The sequence below is a fragment of the Gossypium hirsutum genome, chromosome A03 (assembly GCF_007990345.1).
Source record: "Gossypium hirsutum isolate 1008001.06 chromosome A03, Gossypium_hirsutum_v2.1, whole genome shotgun sequence".
In the NCBI taxonomy this organism is placed as follows: domain Eukaryota; kingdom Viridiplantae; phylum Streptophyta; class Magnoliopsida; order Malvales; family Malvaceae; genus Gossypium; species Gossypium hirsutum.
In genome coordinates, this window is record NC_053426.1 from 83126687 (window position 1) to 83146766 (window position 20080).

General features: G+C 37.3%; 1 non-coding gene across 1 annotated transcript; it reads right to left on the reverse strand.

Annotated features, from left to right (window-relative positions):
- Window positions 1–1190: 1190 nt before the first annotated feature.
- LOC121225613 (small nucleolar RNA R71) lies at window positions 1191–1297 on the reverse strand. Its single transcript, XR_005923468.1, has one exon. It is a non-coding gene; the product is annotated as a small nucleolar RNA R71 (small nucleolar RNA).
- Window positions 1298–20080: the final 18783 nt, after the last annotated feature.

Genomic DNA, 20080 nt, shown 5'->3' on the forward strand with positions numbered 1-20080 from the left:
TCGAGTTAATGCAACCCTAGAGTGTTAATTAGAGAAATGTCTCGGTTATTCAATCTAGGGATTAGACATTATTAGTCTTGAGTAGGAATAATAACATAACTTAGGGATCTCTATGGAACAAGTTGAATGAATAAATCGTCTGATTCGGAGCCAGAATAACAAGTAAAGTCTAGGTGGATTTTTCCTTAGGTATTATCTTCATTCAATCGATTTTCCCAAAAGCAATTCCCCAATTCTTTTCTCTGTGCGTTCTTAGTTTAGATAATTAGTTAATTAAAACAAAACCCCATTATTCTTAGGCTAGATAATAAAAAGACAGTCATTACTAGTACTTTTAGTTCCTTTGGGTTCGACAATCCGGTCTTGCTAAAACTATACTACTGTTCGATAGGTACAATTGCTTACATCGTGATGATAGTTAGTTCAAGAATGAGTAATTATAAATATTTAAAACCTATCACGCAACCTCGCGATCAAGTTTTTGGCGCCGTTGCTGGGGAACTAAGATATTAGGAACACTAAATTTTTATTACTTTAGCCATTTATTTTTCTTGCAATTTAATTTAATTTCATTATTATTTATTAACTTGATTTTTCCTTCTCTTGGCAGGTTTTCATAGTTTATGACTAGAAGAAACCCGTCGGGACCATTACTTTTTGATAAAGAAATTGATCGCACAGTATATAGAAATCAAAGAGAAATAAGACGAAGCTTAAGATACACAGAGAACGAGCAAGAAGGCGATACTCAAACCGAAGAGATGGTTGAAAACCAAGGCAATCAGCTACCTCCTGCAATTGCAGCTAATCAAAATCCTGCTCCACGCACTATGTATGATTATGCTAAACCTTTTTTAATAGGAACCAAATCAAGCATAGTTAGACCTACTGTAGCTGCAAATACTTTTGAATTAAAACCTAACACTATTCCAATGATACAACAATTTGTTCAGTTTGATGGTTTGCAGGATGAGGATCCCAATGCTCATTTAGCCAACTTCTTAGAACTATGCTATACATTTGAAATTAATGGTGTTTCTGATGATGCCATACGTCTTCGGTTGTTTCCCTTTTCATTGAGAAACAAAGCTAAACAGTGGTTGAACTCGTTACCACGAGGGTCAATTACTACTTGGGAACAAATGACCGAAAAATTCTTACTTAAATATTTTCTGCCGGCTAAAACGGCTAAATTATGTAATGACATCTCTTCTTTTGTGCAGATGGATTTAGAAACCCTCTACGATGCATGGGAGAGATACAAGGACTTACTGAGAAGGTGCCCTCACCATGGGTTGCCGCTTTGGCTCCAAGTTCAAACATTCCACAATGGTTTGAATCCTTCGACTCAACAAATGGTTGACACAGCTGCTGGCGGAACCATCAACAACAAAACACCGGAAGATACCTATGAGTTTATAGAAGAGATGTCACTGAATAACTATCAGTGGCAAGTCAGGAGGACAAAGCTAACGAAAACAACTGGAGTTTATAATGTCGATTAGGTCACCATGCTCTCTAATTAGGTAGAACTTTTGAATAAGAAAGTTGATGGTTTTCTTAGTTATTCATAGGTTCACCCAGTAATGCAATACGAAGCAAGTGGAAGTGGAACAAACCATTCGAAACACCAACCTTATGGTCACAACATGGATAACGAGCAATTAAATTACATTGGGTAATAATCCTTGACCTCAAAACAATCCATTTAGTAACACTTATAATGCAGTTTGGAGGAACCACCCCAATTTTTCATGGGGCGGTCAAGGAAATCAAAGACCACAACATCCTCCGGGCTACCAACAACCACCCTACCAGTAGGAAAAGAAGCCGAACCTTGAAGAGATGCTCTGCAAGTTTATTTCGGTGTCAGAAACTCCTTTTTAGAACACGGAGACAGCACTTAAAAATCAACAAGTGTCGATCCAAGGGCTAAAAACTCAGATAGGCCAGCTTTCTAAACTAAACTCCGAACAACCACAAGGTAGCTTGCCAAGTAACACTGAACCCAACCCAAGGGAACAGCTCAACACAATTATTATCCAAGATGACAAAGGAGTCATTGAGCCTGAACCAGAACCAAGGCAAGAAACAGTGGTAAGCAAAGGTAAAGGTGAGGTAGATCAAAATACAAACAAACCAGTGCCTGTCGAATATAAACCTCGTGCGCCATATCCCAACGTGACAAGGAAAGACTTCTCAGATGAACAATTTGGTAAATTCCTTAAACTCTTGAAAAAATTACATATTAACTTACCGTTTATTGAAGCTCTATTGCAGATGCCAAACGCAATGAAATTTTTAAAGGAGCTTTTAGCAAATAAACGGAAGTTGGACGAGGCATCTCATGTAGAGCTGAACGCAGTTTGCTCGGATATTCTCCAAAATAAACTACCAAACAAACTAAAAGATCCAAGGAGTTTTACGATTCCTTGCTTAATTGGTAGTTTAGATGTTAATTATACATTAGCTGATCTAGGGGCTAGTCTGAACGTCATGCCTTACAAAATGTTTAAGCAACTAGGTCTCGGGAAACCCAAACAAACTAGGATGAGCATTCAATTAGCAGATAAAACTATAAGGTTCCCTAGGGGTATTATTGAAGATGTGCTAGTTAAAATCGATAAATTTATATTTCCCATTGACTTTATTGTTCTAGACATAGAAAAGGATAGCAACACTCCCTTAATCCTAGGAAAGCCCTTTTTAGCAACTGCTATAACTATCATTGATGCTGGCATAGGTGAACTCACACTCTAGGTGGGAGACGAAACAATCACCCTTCAAGCTCGTAATTCTGGCAACACGTCAGGAATTGAAGGTAATCATTCAAACCATTCTATTAAACCTAACAATATGGTGCAACCCACTTTGCAGAAAATGAGTCTGAAGGAAGCACACGAGTCGTTCTCAAGCAATAGTAGAGGACCTACTCATGAAGATCAAAGATTACAAATCGAGGAACTCGATGAATGGAGGACGCACAAACCAAGAACACCCGACAAACTGAAACTACGCTAAAACAAGCCCGATACCTCTCCAAATCAACTTAAGGTTGGTGATAAGGTCTTATTAGATGCTGCAGATCCCCATATTGTCACTGCCACACCGAATGAGGAAATCCCTCTTACAGTACTCAGTATTTTTCCATTCAGTATGGTGGAGGTGAGTCATCCCAAGTTTGACACTTTTAAGGTAAACAGCACCCGTTTAAAACCTTATTTTAATGAGATTGATAGCAGGAATGAGCAGTATAAACTCCTCGAACCACCATGATTATTCAACGGAGAGGTAAGTCGAGCTTAGACTATAAATAAGCGCTTCTTGGGAGGTAACCTGAGCACTAACAATATTAATTTCTTTGAATTTTGGTATTTAACTCCTAACTTACTAATAGAAATCTTGAATACAGGTGTTTCCACAGAGACACGGCCAAGAACACAGGCATGCTTAAGGCCGTGTGAAAATAGGGCAAAAGATTTCCCCAACATGGGTTATGATTAAACGCCACAGCTGTGCGATATGGCAGTGTTCGAGCCTGCCAAAACAACGCGGGTGTGCGACACGCCCGTGTGGAAGACCCCATGGTTGAAACTGAGAAACTAGCACGGGCGTGTGACACGCCCGTATCTAACACCCGTGGTCGAACCTGTTAGAATAACACAGGCGTGGCGCTTGCACACACGGGCATGGGAGAAGTGAGCGAAGCTAGACACGGCCGTGTGAACCCACACGCCCGAGGAACACGGGCGTGTACTAAATGTCAGACACGCCCAAATTTGAAATTGGTGAATCACACAGGCTAAAATTGGGGAACATAGGTGTGTGCCATGGCCGTGTGCCCCAAAATCTATAAATACCCTGCACTGTTCACTTTTTTCTCCATTCAAAAACCCTAACCCTAGCCACTGCAACTCCATACGGCCCCCCTGCCACGCCCGTGCGCTGCCTCGAACTTCTTTTTTTGACGCTCAAACTCTCTCCCTTAGTGTTTGTTTACTCATTTCACTTCTATTTTACTCATTACTAATGCTTATTATTAGCATAATCTTCATTGCTTTTGAACTATTTTTCATTTTGCTCATTATTTTATCCTTTAGTTTGCATTCTTAAGTTAGTTATTATATATGGCATGTTAAATCAAGTGATTAGGAAAACTTCATACCCATGATTTTACCATGCTCATTCTCATGATATTTCCATGCCAATGCCTCTCATGAAATTTGCATTTTTCAATTATTTATCATACATTTCATATTGTTAGGGAAGCTTCATTCTTTTGTCTTACACATGCCATTACTACATACAATGATAAGGTCACGAAATTATTATATTAGTTATGTTTGGTTGTGGCTGAAAGTCTGCTTTTTAGTTGAAAATTGTATTCCTTTTACTTCGACCACTCATCAAGATGACTCAATGATTCTAATCGCAGGTACCATGTCATCATCACGAGGAAAGAAAACTGCCGTACCAGCCTCGAAGAAGAGGAAAGGAGCGTCATCTTCTGCTGGTCCAACTGCGAAAATTCGTCACCCTCTCCTGCAGTTTCCCCGAGGTCCCAAAGAAGAGCTTTTCCAGATACTTCGGGCCCGACCCTTAATTACGGGCTGCTGCATTGACTGGGCTGTCGTAGAACAAGTTCAGATGGCTGACGTGATTCGGGTTCCCCTAACCACCGACCCTTGGGAGCTGTTCTTCGGGATTATAGAGACAACAGACCTCAAGCTCACGATGGAACTCTACTCAATGTTCCATCATCAGACTATAATGACAAGGTACGATGATCCCAACACGGTTCAATTTCGCCTAAGCAGATTAATCCAAATCCGCCAGCTAAGTGTCCCAGAGTTCGGTGCTACACTAGGCTTATATACGGAGGAGTTTAGGGAGGAGAATGAACTACATGCTCTCAGTCGCCACATACATTTCTCTCCTTCGAAGTGCTGGCGCACTTTGGCCCCTAGCACGGCCTCGTACAATCTTAGCCGCTCCAAGGCATCAGTTCTCCCACCATCCCTGAGGTACTTACACACTGTTTTAGCTCACACGATTATAGGGAGGCGAGAAAGCACTGGCGTCGTCAACACCCACGACGTCTACTTCTTATGGTGCATGTCGCAAGGGCACATCATCGACCTTGCCTATTTCATCACCCTTGCGATTCAGTACCAAATGGAGTGGCATTGGAAGGGGGTCATCTCCATTGGCCCCTACGTGACTAGGCTGGCACGACACTTCAGGCTCCTCAACACCGCAGCCCAAGAATCATCCCTTACCCTCATCGACCAGATGTCTCCACAAGGCATCTCGAGCATTCTTAGCATGAGGATGATCGAGAGGCGCTGAGGAACCTACCCTCCCTAATATCATCTCGCCCAATCTATAGGGGAGGAGGCCTACGAGGACATTCCTAATGATGTCCCCTCACAGTATGAGGACCCACCGACTCAGCCACCACCACCCTCTCGTCCAGCTCATGCGGTGGCTTCATATGCTGACATCTCTGAGCGCCTCACCCGATTCAAGCATCAGTGTTTTCAACGATTTGACAACATTGATGCTACCCTACAGCAGATTTGCCAGCACCTCCACATCTCATCGCCAGTCCCACCTCGCGAACCATCCAATGATGAAGATGTTTAGAAATATTTATTTATTATTTTATGTTTTTAATTTTTATTGAAACTACTCTTTATTTTTATTAGATTTTATAAATTTTATTTTTAATTATCAATTTCGATTTTTCTTTTTGAGTAATTATTTTTCCTAATATCCCCTAAAAAGTTCCTGATTTTATCATAGTTATATAGAGCTCTTAAGCTCATCATCATATAGGAACTAAAACTCCACCGGGAAAGGTTCTCCACGACTGCCATGTCCTGCTCGACCACGACCATAGCTACCACTAGAAATAATATTCTTTTGGCACAAGACTTATGACCTAATGAACCTCTAAGACCGCCGGAGTATCCTCCTCCACTCTCGAACCGATCACTCTCCAAAACTCTAGTTCGAGGAATTCATCATACAGGAAGTTTCACTTCTCTCCCTATCATATTTTTATACTCTAATATCTATATTTGTACATTGAGGGCAATGTACATCTTAAGTGTGGGGGGAATTCATTCATTATTAGAAAAATCCATGAATAATCACCTTGTTCTCTTGAAAAACTCTCATATCATATTTAGGATAAATTTTAATTGATTTATGATTTTGATTGATATTTCTTGAATTAAAACATAGGCATTTATGCATTGATTGTTTAAATTTTAGGACATTAGAGAATCAAGCATGATAAGTTGATATTTAAGAATTTAAAATTATAGGTTGTTTCCTCAAGTCTAGGTATTACTTTGAATTGGAATTCACGAGTCTAAACATCAAAAAGCCATAATTTTTGTGAGATTTTTGAGCTTTTTGAGCATCTACTGATCCTTTCATGCTCACTTTTGTTATTGCTTTGAGTGCGTCAGTATTGAACTGTAATTCTAGAACTTGCTTGATTATGCATGTCGAGACCACACCATTTGATTTGATATGTCAAAATGATTAAGGCACTTAGGATTAACCCACTCATGCCATGAAAAGCCTACCTCCACGATTAACCCTTACTAAACCCCTTTGAGCCCAACAAGCCATTCTTTGTATCAGCCTTAATTTAACCCTTAACCCATTATTGTTGAAATCCCCTCAATTAATTTGATTCCTATTTTTGTCGAGATTTGAGTTAAAAAAAATTTGCGTAGCTATGTATTTTTTGTAATAAGTTAGTCTATGATTATTTAACTTGTTCTTAAAAAAAATAACTATGTATACATATCTGTAATTTCATATTCTGAGAAGAAGCTCTGTTGTACGCAAGTGAAGATTACCTCTTTTTCTAGTTAGGCAATTCTTCAATTCAATCTCGATTCTAACCCTTTCTTTCAGCTTGACACCCCCTAACCAAGCTTCATTACAACCCTCTAAAGACCTTTTGATTGATGTATCATCTTAAATTATAGTGGTGGAGATTTGATTTTCATGCAAGCCTATGGTAATGACTTTTCATTATTGACTATTGAGTGCTTCATTTATTATCCTTAAACACCTCGAGTGATTTGAGTGAATCTTTAGTGAGGGTGTCAAACTCTGTAATATTCTGAATCAAAGGTAATTACTTAGATGTGGAGAGACACTTATGTTTGCATGATTAAATACTTCTTTTAGTTGAATTATCAATGTATGTTTACCTATGGATTATTTTGGGATATTATCGATAAGAATTATAAGTTGAGGAGAATTTATTTTGATTACGAGTTGAGGATTTTGCTTGAGGACAAGTAAATGCATAAGTGTGGGGGTATTTGATAAACCGTAATTTATACATATTTTTACCCCATGTTTAACGCATTTTATGGATGATTTTCCATTAGAATTGGTGAATTCGATGCTCCTAATGCTTTAATTTCATGTTTTATAGTTAGGAGAGCATAGGAGAGCGAAAGGAACGAGAAACAGGCCAAAAACAGAGAAAATGGGCTAAAGTACAAAATTAACACGGCCTGGACCTCCTCACATGGGCAGACCACACGGCTTACACGGCTATAGCACACGCATGTGCCATTCTAACAGGCTCGAACATGGCCTGGACCTCCTCTGAATTGGACTCAACTAGGGCTCGGCAGGGACATGCCCGTGTGATACGCTAGTGTGCGATTACTTCAGGCCGTGTTCGAGCCTGTTAGAATGGCACATGCGTGTGCTATAGCCGTGTAAGTCGTGCTTCGATTTTGCCAGAATAACAAGTAAAGTCTGGGTGGATTTTTTCTTAGGTATTGTCTTCATTTAATCGATTTTCCCAAAAGCAATTCCCCAATTCTTTTCTCTGTGCATTCTTAGTTTAGATAATTAGTTAATTAAAACAAAACCCCATTATTCTTAGGCTAGATAATAAAAAGACAGTCATTACTAGTATTTTTAGTTCCTTTGGGTTCGACAATCCGGTCTTGCTAAAACTATACTATTGTTCGATAGGTACACTTGCCTACATCGCGATAATAGTTAGTTCAAGAAAGAGTAATTATAAATATTTAAAACCTATCACGAAACCTCGCGATCAAGTTTTATGTCAATTAAAAAGTTATCAGATACAAGGCCCAAAACCCCTTACAAAGCCCAAACAAGTCTACATACATGCATATGGCCCACTAGGCCCAATCTCATTCATATGGCCTATTAGGCCCAAATCACATTCATGTACATGCTTTCCTATAATTGCCATCACTTAACATCAAGTTGCCAATTTTTCCTATTATGGGCCCAACAGTCCATCAGGCCCACTTAGCCCATCCTGGCCCGGTTGGCCAAACTACGGCCCAAGTTCATGGAATCGCCTGTGGGGCCTCATATAACCTATCAGTTTCCCCCTTATGAGTATTCGCGCACTCACAAGACTACCGTAGCAAAACTTTCAGCTTTTCGGCATTTCGGCTTTTGCCAATCTACTGTGTCTGTGCAGTGCATGTAGACACCTGGTAATAAAGCGTGTTGCGATTTCCTTAGCCCCAAACCTACAATCGATATCACCCTTCAATTAATCGCATGCTTAATACATATCTTTACCAAAACCAAAACCTTACCCTTTACCTTACCTTGTGCGACAAGTTATAACAGTCCCTTCTTTAATCACTAACCGTGACCGACTCCTAGATCTACCCCAATCTTAATTTTTAAAACTAGAATAACAGGTGACTAGTATCCAACACAAGTCTCCCTTCCCTTAACTATGACTATTCGGCCAACTAAGATCAAGAACACTTACCAAAGTCTCTCACCTGAGGAGCAAATTAGCAGGGATCCAAAGGACTAGAATTTGATACTAATCCTACGAAAACCAATTGGAAGAAGTGAGGAGCAGAGTAATCGATACTTAGCAAAAACCAATTAGGGGAGCAAACACTTACACTAGAATCGACTGAGTGAAAAGGGTAGTGGCGGCACCAAGGGTATTTGGCCAAAGAGGTGTTTAGCCTTTGAGGGTTGCATGGAAGACAAAAGATTATTCGTCGCCAAGGAAAAAGGGAAGAAGAAGTCGGCTAAACCAAAAGTGAATCAAAGAAAATTGAGTAGAGTGTAACGCCCTCACGCCCAAGACCACCTCCAGAGTCGAGCTTGAGGTGTTACTAAACTTAATTCATTAATTAAACAGCTCAAACAATTTATTTTTAAAATTTCCAGACAAGCAGGCCAACTGTGTCACAGTCGCTTAATTTCATATCTAGAGTTCCGAAACTCAAAATTAAGATCCGTAAATTTTCCCTGTGTATTACGAATCAGATATCTCTTTGTACAGAGTTTCAATTATTATGCCGTTTGTTTCTCATAAAACTAGACTTAATAATGATTTCATACATGTATGGTAAAACTCCTAATTATTTTTTTACAATTTTTGGTGAATTTTTAAATTCAGAATAGGGGATTAAGAGACCACTATGACCCTGTTCCACAAAAACTTAAATATGTCATAAAATATAACTCATTTACATATTTTGTTCCATCCATTTGAAAATAGACTCATCAAGCTTCAATTTAATAACTTATTCATCATTTAATTATATTTCTATTATTTTTAGTGATTTTTCAAATTCACATCACTGCTGTTGTATGACTCTATTTTATGGCCAATTTTACCATTCCAAGGATTTTCATGGTTTAGTTAAGACATAAAGCATACATGTTATCATATATAAACTTGATTAGCCATTCCAATAGCTAATCATTTACAAACCCTTTTCTTACCAAACCATAACCATATCATATGATCATTCATACAAAGTGAGTATATTGCTATACATGCCACACTCAAAATATATAAGCCATTTTACCAATTTAGGTCTTCGGATAGTGTGAACGAGCCTTCAACCTATCCCGATTCTCAAGCCGGCTTGTCAAAACTACAATGAAGGTAAAGGAGGGAGTAAGCATAAATGCTTAGTAAGTTCACATGCAAATAACAAGTAACATAATCATGCCATTCAACATAAACATTATTTGCATAAACAACACCAAGACATTCATGTTACATTTGCATTTAATATCTTACTACAATTTCATCATACTAAGTTCTCAACCTGAGGGTTTAAACACATACCTGTCAATTTTTCTTATTCATCACACTTACCAACATGTCACCTTCGTAATAAGCATTCTCCTTATTCTATTAGAGATCTCCCGTTGAACACATCAGAATATAATTTCGGATACACGGATAATGTGCACATAAGTGCTATACTCATAGCTAAACAAGCTCAATAGCTTTTGAAATCAATGTAGCCAAGCTACCATGTAACCCGCCCATAAACGAACTCGGACTCAACTCAACGAGCTCAGATGCCTAGTTACATCTCACGAACTCGGACTCAACTCAACGAGTTCAGAACTCAACCATCCTAGTGACATGTCACTTGTACCCTAATCTATTCCCAAGGTTCAAACGTGATTCTTTTCAATTACACATTTCGATCGCCTTCTTCGGAATATAGAAATCGATATTTGCTAACATCTCATACTTATTAAATTATTCACATAATTTGCATATTACCAAATAATAATTCACAAAGCACAATATTTTATGATAATAAATATCATATCATACAAATATCAATAAATCACTTAAAATAAAAATTATGTTACCTTATTTACACATGAACTTACCTCGATACCTCGATACAAAATATTAGCAATCGAGCCTATTCCTCGTAAACTTTATTTTCCCCTCGATCGCGACTTGAATCTCGTTTCTCTTGATCTATAATGCCAAATTAATTTTATTTAATACATATATTCATCAAAATAGCCCTTAGTACGAACTTTGGCAAAATTACCATTTTGCCCCTAAACTTTCACATATTTGCACTTTTTCCCCAGGGCTCGTAAATTAAACCTCATCCTATTTTCTTATGTTTTATGACATGCTGATCATTTTTCCCTTCTATGGAAACATCAAATTCACACTCTAACATGTACTTATGACTATTAGGTATTTTTACCGATTAAGCCCTTTTTCTCGTTTTCACTTAAAATCGAGTAGCACAAGTTGTCTAACATAATTTAAAACCTCATATTCTATCATAAAACACAAAAATACACAAATTTCACCTATGGGTATTTTTCCAAATATGAACCCTAGGTTGAATTATTGCTAGCATAAGTTAATTCGAGCTACCGGGATTTCAAAAACATAAAAATCATTAAAAACAGGGCTTGAAATCACTTACTATGAAGCTTGGAAGTCGAAGAAACCCTAGCTACAGAGAGAGGTAAGATTCGGCTAAGGCATGGAGAAGATGAACACATTTTAGCCTTATTTTCCCTTTTAATTAATTTTAATTACAAAATGACTAAAATACCCTTAATACTTTTCTTTGAAAATTTTTATGTACAAGCCCATTTTTGTCCAAAATTTTAGAAATTGGTCAAATTTCTATTTAAGACCTCCTCATTAATATTCCAAAGCAATTTCATACTTAAAAATTCTAGAATACAAGTTTTGCAAATTATTCGGATTGGTCCCTAATCTCAACTTAAGCACTTTATGCATAGAATTTCGTCACGAAATTTTCACACAATCATGCAATCATATCATAAACCTCAAAATAATTATAAAATAATTATTTCTATCTCATATTTGTGGTCACGAAACCACTATTCTGATTAGGCCCTAATTCGGGATATTACAACTCTCCCCCCTTTAAGGATTTTCGTCCTCGAAAATCTTACCAGTAAATAGGTGTGGGTATTGATTTCTCATAGTTTCCTTAGGTTCCCATGTAGTCTCTTCTACCCCGTGCTTTTCCCACAATACTTTCACGAGAGCGACATTTCTATTTCTTAGTTGTTTGACCTCTCGAGCTAAAATCTTAATCGGCTCTTCTTCGTAAGTCATATCTGGTCGTAACTCAATTTCTATCGGTGAAATTATATGTGAAGGATTTGAACGATACCGACGTAACATAGGTACGTGGAACACGTCATGCATTTTCTGTAATTCAGATGGCAATGCTAGCCGATAAGCTACTGGTCCAACTTTTTCAATTATTTCATACGGTCCAATAAAACACGGACTTAACTTGCCCTTCCATCCAAATCTAAGAACTTTCTTCCATGGAGACACTTTTAAAAATACCTTATCACCAACTTGAAATTCGATTTCCTTTCGTTTCAAATCCGCATAAGATTTCTGTCTATCCGATGCAACTTTCAAACAATCTCGAATCACTTTCACTTTTTCTTCAGTTTCTTTTATTAGATCAACTCCATAAATCTGATTTTCCTTGAGTTCAGTCAATACAATGGCGTCCGACATTTACGACCATACAATGCTTCATAAGGTGCCATCTTCAAACTCATCTGATAACTATTATTATAAGCAAATTCTACCAACAGTAAGTACCTTTCCCAACTACCTTGAAATTCCAATACACAACATCTGAGCATGTCTTCAAGAATCTGAATCACTCTCTCTGACTGCCCATCAGTTTGTGGATGAAAGGCAGTACTGAAATTCAACTTCGTACCTAATGCCTTTTACAACTTTTTCCAAAACTGCGAAGTAAATCTCGGATCTCTATCTGAAATGATTGACAAAGGTATTCCATGAAGTCTAACAATCTCACTGATATACAATTCAGCCAACTTATTAAGAGAATAATTCGTACGTACCGGAATAAAATGAGCTGATTTAGTCAATCTATCGACTATTACCCAGATGGCATTTTTCTTCCCTGGAGTTAACGGCAACCCTGACACAAAATCCATAGTAATTCGATCCCATTTCCATTCAGGAACCATTATAGGCTGGAGTAGTCAAGAAGGTACTTGGTGTTCATCTTTCACTTGTTGACAAATTAAGCACTTTGATACAAACTCGAAAATATCTCTTTCCATTCCACTCCACCAATACATTTTCTTCAAGTCATTATACATTTTCGTACTGCCCGGGTGAACTGCCAAACAACCATTATGTGCTTCATGCAAAATCTTTTGAATCAATTCATCATTTTTCGGTACACAAATCCAGTTTTTAAACATCAAGCAACCATCAGAACCAATTTTGAAATCTGATCCTGTATCAGCTTCACACTGCTTTCTCTTGGCTTGTAAGTCTTGGTCATTTTTCTGAGCTTCACAAATCTCTTGTAAAAACATCGGTCTTGCTTTTAACTCTGCTAGAACCGAACCATCATCTGATACCTTTAACTGAGTATTCATAACTCTCAAAGCAAATAGCAACTTTCTGCTCAAAGCATCGGCAACCACATTCGTTTTTCCCGGATGGTAGTCAATAACAAGCTCGTAATCTTTCAATAACTCCAACCATCTTTGCTGTCTCAAATTCAAGTCTTTTTATGACATCAAGTACTTAAGACTTTTATGGTCGGTATATACTCGACACTTTTCACCATACAGATAATGTCGCCAAATCTTCAAAGCAAACACTATAGCAGCCAATTCCAAATCATGAGTCGGATAATTCCTTTTGTGAGATTTTAATTGCCTCGAAGCATAAGCCACCACTTTTCCTTCTTGCATAAGTACACATCCTAAGCCATTTCGAGAAGCATCACTATACACCACAAATTCTTTACCTGATTCGGGTTGTACCAACACTGGTGCTTCAGTTAATAACTTTTTCAATTCTTCAAAACTTTGTTGACATTCTTCTGTCCTCTCAAATTTAACATTCTTTCGGAGTAGTCTAGTCATAGGAGCAGCAATTATAGAAAATCCATTTACAAATCGCTGATAATACCCAACTAGCCCCAAGAAAGTTCTAACCTCGGTTACATTTTTCGGTGGTTTCCAATCAACAATGGCTGAAATTTTACTAGGATCAACCCGTATACCATCACCTGAAACAATATGACCCAAAAATCCAACTTCCAGAAGTCAAAATTCACTTTTACTAAACTTGGCATATAACTGCTTATTTCTCAAAGTTTGCAAAACTATCTTCAAGTGTTCGGCATGCGCGGTCTCATCTTTCGAATAAATTAAGATGTTATCTATAAATACCACAACAAATTTGTCCAAGTATGGCCGAAATATGCGATTCATCAAATCTATAAACACAGTAGGAGCATTTGTTAACCCTAATGGCATGACTAAAAATTCATAATGACTGTACCTTGTTTTAAAAGCAGTTTTAGGTACATTCGACTCTTTTACTCACAGCTAGTAGTATCCAGATCTCAAGTCAATCTTTGAAAACCATGTTGCTCCTTTTAGTTGATCAAACAAATCATCAATCCTCGATAACGGATACTTGTTCTTGATTGTCACCTTGTTTAATTACCGATAGTCAATACACAATCTCATAGAACCATCCTTCTTTTTCACAAATAAAACGGGAGCACCCCAAGGTGAAAAACTCGGTCTCACAAAGCCTTTATCAATCAACTCTTGCAATTGCGACTTTAATTCTTTCAACTCTGCTGGTCCCATTCTATACGAAGCAATCGAGATCGGAGCTATTCCTGGTATCAACTCAATACCAAATTCTACTTCTCTGACTGGAGGCAAACCCGGTAACTCTTCTGGAAATACATCTACGAATTCATACACAATTGGCACTGATTCAGCTTTCTTTTCAATTTCTTTCGTATTAATTACATATGCCAAATAAGCTTCATCACCCTTCTTCAAATATCTCTGAGCCGACATCAAAGAAATCACACTAGATAATGCCTCTGATTTGCCTGATTCAACCCGCAGAATTTTACCACTTTCACACTTTAATTATATAACCTTTTCTTTGCAATTTACTATAGCATCATGCAATGTCAACTAATCTATACCCAAAATAACATCAAATTCATCAAACGGCAACAATATCAAGTCGGCCAGAAAGTAATGACCCCGAATCATTAAAGGACATTTCTTGCATTCTTTATCAACTATCACACATCTGCCTAATGGATTTGACACTCTAATCATAAATTTTGTGTACTCAACAGGTATATTCCTACTAGACACCAATTTCATGCACACATATGAATGAGTAGAACCGGGATCAATCAAAGCATTAACATTAACATCATAAAGAGAAAATATTCCAGTAATCACGTCAGGTGATGAAGCATCTTCACGTGCCTTTATGGCATAAGTTCTAGCTGGAGCCCTTGCTTCAGGTTTAGCTGCTGAATCTTTGACTACATTCTTGCTGCTTGCTTCATTTCCAGCTTTTCTCAAATATCTTCCCCTCGAGACTGCACCACTAGCTTTTACACTCTGAAATTTTTCTTTCTCAACTCTCTATGGGCAGTCTCTAATAAAATAATCCAGAGAACCACACCGAAAACATTCATTCGCTTTACATGGGCCAAAGTGATTTCTACCACACCGCTGGCACTCGGGCTTAATAAATCTTGAATTTCCCAAACTAGCCACGGAAGTAGTTTGAGATTTAAGACCCATATTTTTCTTCTTAAAAATTCCATATGATTGTCCGGCCGAAACCTGAGAACGAGGATTCATATTTCTAGATTTTCTAGATTGCTGTGAGAATGAACTGCTCGTCGATCTTTTCTTCCAATTTCTAGTCTTAGCCTCTAATTTTTTCTTGTCTTTGAGTAGTTCTTCAGCCTTGCAGCTCGATCAACAAGTACTACCATTTCTTTTAATTCAAGAATCCCAACAAATACTTTAATGTCTTCATTGAGTCCATCTTCAAATCGTCTACACATTTTAGCCTCCGTAGAAATATATTCTCTAGCATACTTACTCAACCTGACGAACTCTCTTTCGTATTCAGCAACTGTCATGTTCCCCTACTTCAATTCAAGAAACTCTTTATGCTTTTGATCAACAAATCTTTTGCTGATGTATTTCTTCCGAAATTCTTCTTGAAAGAACTCCCAAGTTACTTTCTCTTTCGGTACTACTGAAATCAATGTCTTCCACCAATGAAAGGCTGAATCCCTTAACAATGATATAGCACATTTCAAGCATTCCTCAAGTGTACAAGACAATTCATCAAATACCCGAATAGAATTCTCAAGCCAAAACTCTGCTTTCTCGGCATCATCATCAACATTTGCCCTGAATTCTTCGGCCCCTTGCTTGAAGATTCTGTCAACTGGAGTTCTGTGAAATTTCATCATATCTACACCATGAGGCATCGAGGGTACAGGTTGAGGAATCGGGGGAGGTAGGGGAGGCTGGGCATTCGGGTTCATAAGAACGAACTCAGTATACCAGGCATTCATCATCTGGAGAAAGGCTTTTCGAGCCCTTTCTCCTCCTCCTTGACCAACAGTAAGAGGTGGATTTTCAGTTGGCACCGCCCCTTCAGCTGGAGCTGGTGCATTACTCTTTACATCATCAACCACAGCTGGATCGGAATCCATTTACTATAAAAAAATCATTTAAAAGGTCAGAAGTCGTCACACTATCACAATATATATATAGCATGGCATGTATAGCAAAACCCTTACATACAACACGTTAATCCGAGAACTAACTAAACCTGCTCTGATACCACTAAATGTAATTCCCTCACGCCCGAGACCGTCGCCAGAGTCGAGCTTGAGGTGTTACTAAACTTAATTCATTAATTAAACAACTCAAACAATTTATTTTTAAAATTTCCAGACAAGCTGGCCAACTACGTCATAGTCTCTTAAAAATTCATATCTCGAGTTTCGAAACTCAAAAATAAGATCCGTAAATTTTTCATGAAACTAGACTCATATATCTATCTACTAAAGTTTTTCTAGAATTTTTGGCCGTGCCAATTAGCACAGTTTATTAGTTAAAGTCTCCCCTATTTTAGGGTTTGATTACTTTGACCCCTGTGAATTACGAATCAGATTCTTCCTGTACAGAGTTTCAATGATTATACCATTTGTTTCTCATAAAACTAGACTCAATAAGGATTTCATAAATGTAAAGTGAAACTCCTAATTATTTTTTTACAAATTCTGCTGAATTTTTAAATTTAGAATAGGGGATTCAAAGACCACTACGACCCTATTCCACAAAAACTTAAATATCTCATAAAATATAACTCATTTACCTATTTTCTTCGATCCATATGAAAATAGACTCATCAATCTTCAATTACATAACTTATTCATCATCTAATTCCATTTCTACTATTTTTAGTGATTTTTCAAATTCATATCACTGCTGCTGTATGACTTTGTCTTATGGCCAATTTTACCATTCCAAGGATTTTCATGGTTTAGTTAAGACATAAAGCATACATGTTATCATATATAAACTTGATTAGCCATTCCAATAGCTAATCATTTACAAACCCTTTCTTACCAAACCATAACCATATCATATGATCATTTATACAAAGTGAGTATATTGCTATACATGCCACACTCAAAATATACAAGCCCTTTTACCAATTTAGGACTTCGGATAGTGTGAACGAGCCTTCGACCTATCTCGATTCTCAAGTTGGCTTGTCAAAACTACAATGAAGGAAAAGGAGGGAGTAAGCTAAATGCTTAGTAAGTTCACATGCAAATAACAAGTAACATAATCATGCCATTCAACATAAACATTATTTGCATAAACAACACCAAGACATTCATGTTACATTTGCATTTAATATCTTACTACAATTTCATCATACTAAGTTCTCAACCCGAGGGTTTAAACACATACCTGTCAAATTTTCTTATTCATCACACTTACCAACATGTCACCTTCGTATTAGGCATTCTTCTTATTCTATTAGAGATCTCCCGTTGAACACATCGGAATATGATTTCAGATACATGGATAATGTGCACATAAGTGCTATACTCATAGCTAAACAAGCTCAATAGCTTTTGAAATCTATGTAGCCAAGCTACCATGTAACCTGCCCATAAATGAACTCGGACTCAACTCAACGAGCTCAGATGCCTAGTTACATCTCACGAACTCGGACTCAACTCAACGAGTTCAGAACTCAACCATCCTAGTGACATGTCACTTGTACCCTAATCTATTCCCAAGGTTCAAACAGGATTCTTTTCAATTACACATTTCGATCTCCTTCTTTGGAATATAAAAATAGATATTTGCTAACATCTCATACTTATTAAATTATTCACATAATTTGCGTATTACCAAATAATAATTCACAAAGCACAATATTTCATGATAATAAATATCATATCATATAAATATCATTAAATCACTTAAAATAAAAATTATGTTACCTTATTTACACATGAACTTACCTCGATACAAAATATTAACAATCGAGCCTATTCCTCGTAAACTTTGTTTTTCCCTCGATCGCGACTTGAATCTCATTTCTCTTGATCTATAATGCCAAATTAATTTTATTTAATACATACATTCATCAAAACAGCCCTTAGTACTAACTTTGGCAAAATTACCATTTTACCCCTAAACTTTCACATATTTGCACTTTTTCCCCAAGGCTCATAAATTAAACCTCATCCTATTTTCTTATGTTTTATGACATTCTGATAATTTTTCCCTTCCATGGCAACATCAAATTCACACTTTAACATGTACTTATGACTATTAGGTATTTTTACCGATTAAGCCCTTTTTCTCGTTTTCACTTAAAACCGAGTAGCACGAGTTGTCTAACATAATTTAAAACCTCATATTCTATCATAAAACACCAAAATAAACAAATTTCACCTATGGGTATTTTTCCAAATATGAACCCTAGGTTGAATTATTGCTAGCATAAGTTAATTTGAGCTACCGGGATTTCAAAAACATAAAAATCATTAAAAACAGGGCTTGAAATCACTTACTATGAAGCTTGGAAGTCGAAGAAACCCTAGCTACAGAGAGAGGTAAGATTCGGCTAAGGCATGGAGAAGATGAACACATTTTAGCCTTATTTTCCCTTTTAATTAATTTTAATTACAAAATGACTAAAATACCCTTAATACTTTTCTTTGAAAATTTTTATGTACAAGCCCATTTTTGTCCAAAATTTTAGAAATTGGTCAAATTTCTATTTAAGACCTCCTCATTAATATTCCAAAGCAATTTCATACTTAAAAATTCTAGAATACAAGTTTTGCAAATTATTCGGATTGGTCCCTAATCTCAACTTAAGCACTTTATGCATAGAATTTCGTCACGAAATTTTCACACAATCATGCAATCATATCATAAACCTCAAAATAATTATAAAATAATTATTTCTATCTCATATTTGTGGTCACAAAGCCACTATTTCGATTAGGCCCTAATTCGGGATATTACATAGAGGAAGGATGGGAAATCGGTACAAGGAAAAGAAAGAAAAACAAGGGTTTTTGGCAACAAGGTGAAGGAGAATTCAGCATTAGCCTGGCAACCTCCCATTCGGCACCTGTATATAGCCTCTATAACCGAATTTCCCAAGCCCAAATTCCCAATTCAGCTCCACCTCTTCCTCACTCCTCATCTCCTTGTTTTTCTCCCTGATAACCCCTTAGTCCTCCCCTCAAATTTCTCCTCTTATCACTCCCTACAGAGTTCAAATCCAATGCCACCTCTGTCCATCTTTTAGCAAAAATAAATCCCTCTTTTGAGCAAAGTGGGATTCTAACCCTAGACCTTTGACACTAGCAACACACCACTTATCCCCTGGGCCAACAGTCTCTTTTCTGTCCAATTTTCCCTTCATTTATTCAAAAGCCCACCTACTTGCCATCAGGGTTCTTTTAATAATTAAACTATAATTTCTTTTACCCCTAGGTTCAAACTCAAACATTGATCAAAACCTACCATCACATAATTAACACTTAACCAAAAATCTAAGCATAAAAAGAAAAGAAAAATTTGAGATTTCAGAATTTTTAGGTTTCGAGATTGTTGGGGCGTTACATCCTGTGTCCATAGGGCCTAAGACACAGGCGTGTCTGGTGGCCGTGTGCCATGGGCGTGTGACATGTGCAGGTGAGAAAAAATTTCAAGAGTTCTAAAATTTTTGAATGTTGTCGTTTAGTCCTGAACCTCTTTTAAGTAGGTTGTAAGGCTTAATAGGGCCTTATAAAGGATGTGTGTGTGAATGTTGTGTATGGTTTAGTAATACCTCGTAGCCCTATTCTAACTA